The sequence below is a fragment of the Anomaloglossus baeobatrachus genome, chromosome 1, assembly GCF_048569485.1.
Source record: "Anomaloglossus baeobatrachus isolate aAnoBae1 chromosome 1, aAnoBae1.hap1, whole genome shotgun sequence".
NCBI lineage: Eukaryota > Metazoa > Chordata > Amphibia > Anura > Aromobatidae > Anomaloglossus > Anomaloglossus baeobatrachus.
In genome coordinates, this window is record NC_134353.1 from 366,213,651 (window position 1) to 366,219,997 (window position 6,347).

At 39.2% G+C, this 6,347-nt stretch overlaps 1 long non-coding RNA gene across 2 annotated transcripts; it reads left to right on the forward strand.

The window, feature by feature from the left end:
• The first annotated feature begins 1,146 nt into the window (after positions 1–1,146).
• Positions 1,147–2,510, forward strand: LOC142293124 (uncharacterized). 2 transcript variants are annotated; one of them, XR_012751137.1, is made up of 5 exons: positions 1,147–1,182; positions 1,758–1,815; positions 1,888–1,979; positions 2,055–2,131; positions 2,378–2,510. It is a non-coding gene; the product is annotated as an uncharacterized LOC142293124 (long non-coding RNA). The 2 variants fall into 2 exon arrangements; XR_012751131.1 differs by lacking the exon at positions 1,147–1,182 and having other exon boundaries at positions 1,616–1,815; positions 2,378–2,504.
• Positions 2,511–6,347: the final 3,837 nt, after the last annotated feature.

The following is a 6,347-nucleotide window of genomic DNA, read 5'->3' on the forward strand; positions in this document are numbered from 1 at the left end:
ATATTTGGCTCCAAATGCAGTCTGCTGAAGAGCGCCCTCTAGTCTGGAATTACACCCAAAGGTGTAGCTTACTTTGCGGCCTCATATCTCGGGAACCAAACATGTCACCGGGTCATGTGACCCCTTAAAATTTAAGTGTGAACCTGGCCGAGCTAAATGGGACATATAACGCAATTCGGGGACCCCGGGAAACGACGGCAATGCGCCCCAAAAAGACGGCCATGTTTGAACCCCGATAACTTCTGAACGCGGGGTCCTAGAGCTTCAGGGATGGCCTCGTTGGAATCGATGTTCTTGTTAACCTTAATCCGTGCTATAATAACTCTGTCCACAGATATGGCACTTCTCCAGGTCAGTCGTGCCACAATGTCTGACCATACAATGACCAGGCCAGGGAAACACGACCGTAGTCTTGAAATGTCAAACTGTTTCTCCTGGCTTAGGTCATGTGATGACCGAACAGTTAGGTAATTTCCCCGCTAACAGGCTGCCAGCGCTGGCTCCCTGCACAAGTAGCTAGGTTACATATCAGGTAAATGGTTCCTAGGATCATGCAGGGAGGCATATGGCTTATTTATGTCCTGGTGGTGTTAACATTTTTTAAATCTTGTACTTGTTTTTTTCCCCCCAATCTAGGTTGAGTACAACTCCAGGTGAACAGCGCCCTTGAAGAGTGACACAAATATTTTTGTTTAGTGTTTATAGAAATGTTTTTATTACTGTTAACTGCTCTGCTTTTTTTTTTTTTTTTTCATAGTGATAAAGCGGTCACACAGCTGTGATGAAAAAATCTGACATGTACAAATGTAGGTTTGAATGGCATTGCCATTGAGTACCTTGACTAAGTTAAGTTTTCTGAGCTGTTTTTTTGATATTTTTGTGTGTGTGTTTTAAATGTATATATTTTTTTTTTTTTTATATAGGAGTTAAAGGAATTTCCATGCAACAGGTGCTGTGCAGGGCTTCAATCCTCCTACTTATAGCTTGTCAATAGTGCTAATGTTAGTTTAGAATTTTTTTCAAAAGCAATGTGTTCTAAAACTGGAGTAGCAGCCAGCACAGCCAATCATGAGGGAGAGCAAGCTGAGGGCGGTCCTTTGTGTTGGACAAGTCTGGATTTGTCCCTAGCAGTTTCATTTCTGCAGAGAAGAGATCAGTGTTGGAGGAAAAATCAAAGGAATGGTAAGTACAGAAATCTTTAAATATTAGTGCCCTAAATAAATGTACATTACAAGGAAAGCTGCAGAGAGCCCAGAACACTTGTGTCTGAGTAACAGAGTTAAAAAAGAAAGGGTTCCTGTATTGAAATATAACCCCCATCATCTTCACAATGCTCACCTTATCTGCAAGTGTCAGCATTAAATTATAACCACCATCATCATTCTGCCTAACAATTTTTATTTCTGGTTTTATTTTCTGTTAACGGGATTAGCATAGGAACCCTTAGTTGTTGTGGTGGTTTTTTTTTTTCTTTAGTTTAGAATGTGTAATTCTACATTTTGCACATATGATTGCAACCACACACATTATAAAGTTATATTATTTTAGCGCTTCAGGAGAAACTGACACATATATTCCTGACAAATGGCACATGTATATTCCTATAATAGAATTGTTTATTCTGGGTCTGCAAAATGACACCTGCTGTATAAATAAGTCTGGAATGGATAACGATGCTCCTTGCATACTGGCTTTCAGTGATGTGTGCTGGTGTGCAATGAAACGGCCATTATTTAATTTTCTTTTTTTTTCTCTAGGATTCTGATATGTCATTGAGCCCACCTGATGAGGCTATGCCAGTGAGCCAAAAAAGAGGTAGGAGTTTGAGCCTGAGGTTGTGATGTAACATAAATTATTCACTGACATTTTGATATGTATAAATTTCAGCTGCTTCCAGCATGGAGAAGCCGGAGCCGAAAAAGGCTAAGGCCGAGCCTGAGCCAAAGGCCGACCCTGAGAATGAAATATTTATAATAAGAGTAAGGTCCTGCTCTTATATCTATGCACAAATTCCTAATTCTCCTTCATACACTTAATCACACATCTTTCTGTAGGTACGAGGCCGAAGAAGGTGGAAAATTTTCCAGCATTGAAATGATGTCATGGAGACCCAAGATAAAATAATACAAGAGTAAGTATGCACAAAGCTACAGTCAGAATAATTTTACATGGGATCATCTGTCAGGCTGTCACCCTCCTGACAAATCATCCCATGCAGGTGGTGGCTAATTGTGGCTGTGTAATTACACAGTGACAATTAACAATTGTGAATTGGGGCTGGGACCTCTGCACCTTCCGTTAGTGGGTTGTGTAAAGACATCTTATAGTATTCTGCATTGTGCAACATCTTTTAATTTTATTTTTTTTCTCTCCACAGACTGAAAACTCAAAAATGAAAAGAAATTTATGTCTGTTTTATTGTTTTTTGATAACTTTATTTAAATTTTCAATAAAATGTTAATGTGTGACATGTTTGGTTTTTTTTTTCCCTCTTATTTAATATACATCATGTGCACATATACAAATTTGGGTTCACCAATGCTCTCTACACCTATAAATTGGTATAATATACTTGTTTTCTCTCTATCTATCTAACATATATAAATAAAAAAAAAAATAAAAAAAAATATATATATATATATACATATACATATATATATATATATATATATATACATATATATATACATATACATTATATATATGTATATGTATATATATGTATATGTATGTGTGTATATATATATATACATATACATATACATATATATACATATTATATATATATATATATATACATATACATATATATACATATATATACATATATATATATATATACATATACATACATATATATATACACATATACATACATATATATATATACATACATATACATATATATATATATATATATATATATGTATATGTGTGTATATATGTATATATGTATATGTATATATATATATATATGTATATATGTGTGTATATGTATATATATATATATATATGTATATATGTGTGTATATGTATATATATATATATATATGTATATATATATATATATATATATATACATATACATATATATATATATATGTGTATATGTATATGTATGTATATGTATATGTATGTATATGTGTATATATATGTATGTATGTATATATATATGTATATATGTATATATACATATATCTCACACGTCAATAATCATTCAATTTCCCACCAGCATAATACTGGTATCTTAACTCATTGTACAATGTATCAAAGAGAAAACGAGTACATTCTACCAATTTAACATTATTATTTATGTAAAAATTCTATATATTACATTTACATACATTTTTAAATCAAAGGCAAAAAACATGGGAATTTTTTTGACCACAGACTGGAGTGGATAATATGGTAGATAATACTAATCGCGGCAGACTCCGCAAAACAGACATATGTATATAAGTTCGGGGATGGTCTCGTTACAATCGGGGTGCAAAACTCTACGGGGGTGTTTACAGCCAAATGCTATAGATTACGAGATAATTGGCTCCAACTGTCAACTGTGGACTGTGTGTGTGTGTGATCTGATGTCAGCCAGACGCAGGGGAGCACAGCTGCAGGGAGAAGTAATGTGTGTGTGTGTGTGTGATCTGATGTTGGGCAGACGCAGGGGAGGCATGCAGCATACTTGACGGGAGATCATAGGAGGATCTGGGAGCCATACAAATGCCCTGGGCTGGTAAATATGATGATCCTGGAATGGGGGGGGCTGCTTTTTGTAGGGGGTAAACTTACCCCCAACCATGTCTCCTCGAGAATAAGACCTCCCCTGAAAATAAAACTTAGCGCTTTTTTCAGGGCAGAAATATATATAAGACAGTGTCTTATTTTCGGGGAAACAGGGAATGTTTAGGATGAACAGGAGCTTAACCGCTCTCACATTTTTTTTACGTGTTTCCAGAAAACCAACTGACGCCACATTACTGAGAGACAAGTGTATCCAATTTAACAGTCTCCCACCTATACCAACATTTTCTCAACATCTGGCTGTCAGAACGTTACTTACGGAAGGGCATTAGCCAGTTTCCCAGTCTATTCCCTGAACTTACCCACTAGCTCTCCTATTCTGGCTAACGGAAGAGGAGTTGTCCGAGCGTTAGCCAGTTTTCCAGTCTCATCTCCGCCATTCTGATGCGTATCGCCAAAACTGGCTATCAAAATATACCTGAGATAAAGCCGTTAGCCGGGTTTACCTTTTGACGTCTAAATTCCCGAAGTGTATTTCCTAATCTGGCTAACGGTACGCTCTAGACAAGTAAATTAGCCAGTTTCACGGTCACTTGTCTGATTGTAGCAAGTGTATCACGGACACAGACTTGATCGCCCGGAACTGTTTTCGTGCCCGCACCACGGTCTAGGTCCCCCCCGATAGGACGTAAAAGTCTGACCGCCGCCAAAATCTTGCGCCATAAAAAAAATAAAATTTACGTTTTGACACCATAAACCACCCAATAAGGGTAAAAACGGGTGCTGCGATGAACGGGTGCGTAACCGCACTCACGTTTTTTAACGTGTTTCCAGAAAGTCAAATGATGTCACATTACTGAGAGACAAGCGTATCCAAAATAGCAGTCTTTCACCTATACAAACATTTTCTCAACATCTGGCTGTCAGAACGTTACTTACGGAAGGGCATTAGCCAGTTTCCCAGTCCTTTCCCTGAACTTACCCACTAGCTCTCCTATTCTGGCTAACGGAAGAGGAGTTGTCAGAGCGTTAGCCAGTTTTCCAGTCTCATCTCCGCCATTCTGATGCGTATCGCCAAAACTGGCTATCAACATATACCTGAGATAAAGCCGTTAGCCGGGTTTACCTTTTGACGTCTAAATTCCCGAAGTGTATTTCCTAATCTGGCTAACGGTACGCTCTAGACAAGTAAATTAGCCAGTTTCACGGTCACTTGTCTGATTGTAGCAAGTGTATCACGGACACAGACTTGATCGCCTGGAACTGTTTTCGTGCCCGCACCACGGTCTAGGTCCCCCCCGATAGGACGTAAAAGTCTGACCGCCGCCAAAATCTTGCGCCATAAAAAAAAAAAATTTACGTTTTGACACCATAAACCACCCAATAAGGGTAAAAACGGGTGCTGCGATGAACGGGTGCGTAACCGCACTCACGTTTTTTAACGTGTTTCCAGAAAGTCAAATGATGTCACATTACTGAGAGACAAGCGTATCCAAAATAGCAGTCTTTCACCTATACAAACATTTTCTCAACATCTGGCTGTCAGAACGTTACTTACGGAAGGGCATTAGCCAGTTTCCCAGTCCTTTCCCTGAACTTACCCACTAGCTCTCCTATTCTGGCTAACGGAAGAGGAGTTGTCAGAGCGTTAGCCAGTTTTCCAGTCTCATCTCCGCCATTCTGATGCGTATCGCCAAAACTGGCTATCAACATATACCTGAGATAAAGCCGTTAGCCGGGTTTACCTTTTGACGTCTAAATTCCCGAAGTGTATTTCCTAATCTGGCTAACGGTACGCTCTAGACAAGTAAATTAGCCAGTTTCACGGTCACTTGTCTGATTGTAGCAAGTGTATCACGGACACAGACTTGATCGCCCGGAACTGTTTTCGTGCCCGCACCACGGTCTAGGTCCCCCCCGATAGGACGTAAAAGTCTGACCGCCGCCAAAATCTTGCGCCATAAAAAAAAAAAATTTACGTTTTGACACCATAAACCACCCAATAAGGGTAAAAACGGGTGCTGCGATGAACGGGTGCGTAACCGCACTCACGTTTTTTAACGTGTTTCCAGAAAGTCAAATGACGTCACATTACTGAGAGACAAGCGTATCCAAAATAGCAGTCTTTCACCTATACAAACATTTTCTCAACATCTGGCTGTCAGAACGTTACTTACGGAAGGGCATTAGCCAGTTTCCCAGTCCTTTCCCTGAACCTACCCACTAGCTCTCCTATTCTGGCTAACGGAAGAGGAGTTGTCAGAGCGTTAGCCAGTTTTCCAGTCTCATCTCCGCCATTCTGATGCGTATCGCCAAAACTGGCTATCAACATATACCTGAGATAAAGCCGTTAGCCGGGTTTACCTTTTGACGTCTAAATTCCCGAAGTGTATTTCCTAATCTGGCTAACGGTACGCTCTAGACAAGTAAATTAGCCAGTTTCACGGTCACTTGTCTGATTGTAGCAAGTGTATCACGGACACAGACTTGATCGCCCGGAACTGTTTTCGTGCCCGCACCACGGTCTAGGTCCCCCCCGATAGGACGTAAAAGTCTGACCGCCGCCAAAATCTTGCGCCATAAAAAAAATAAAATTTACGTTT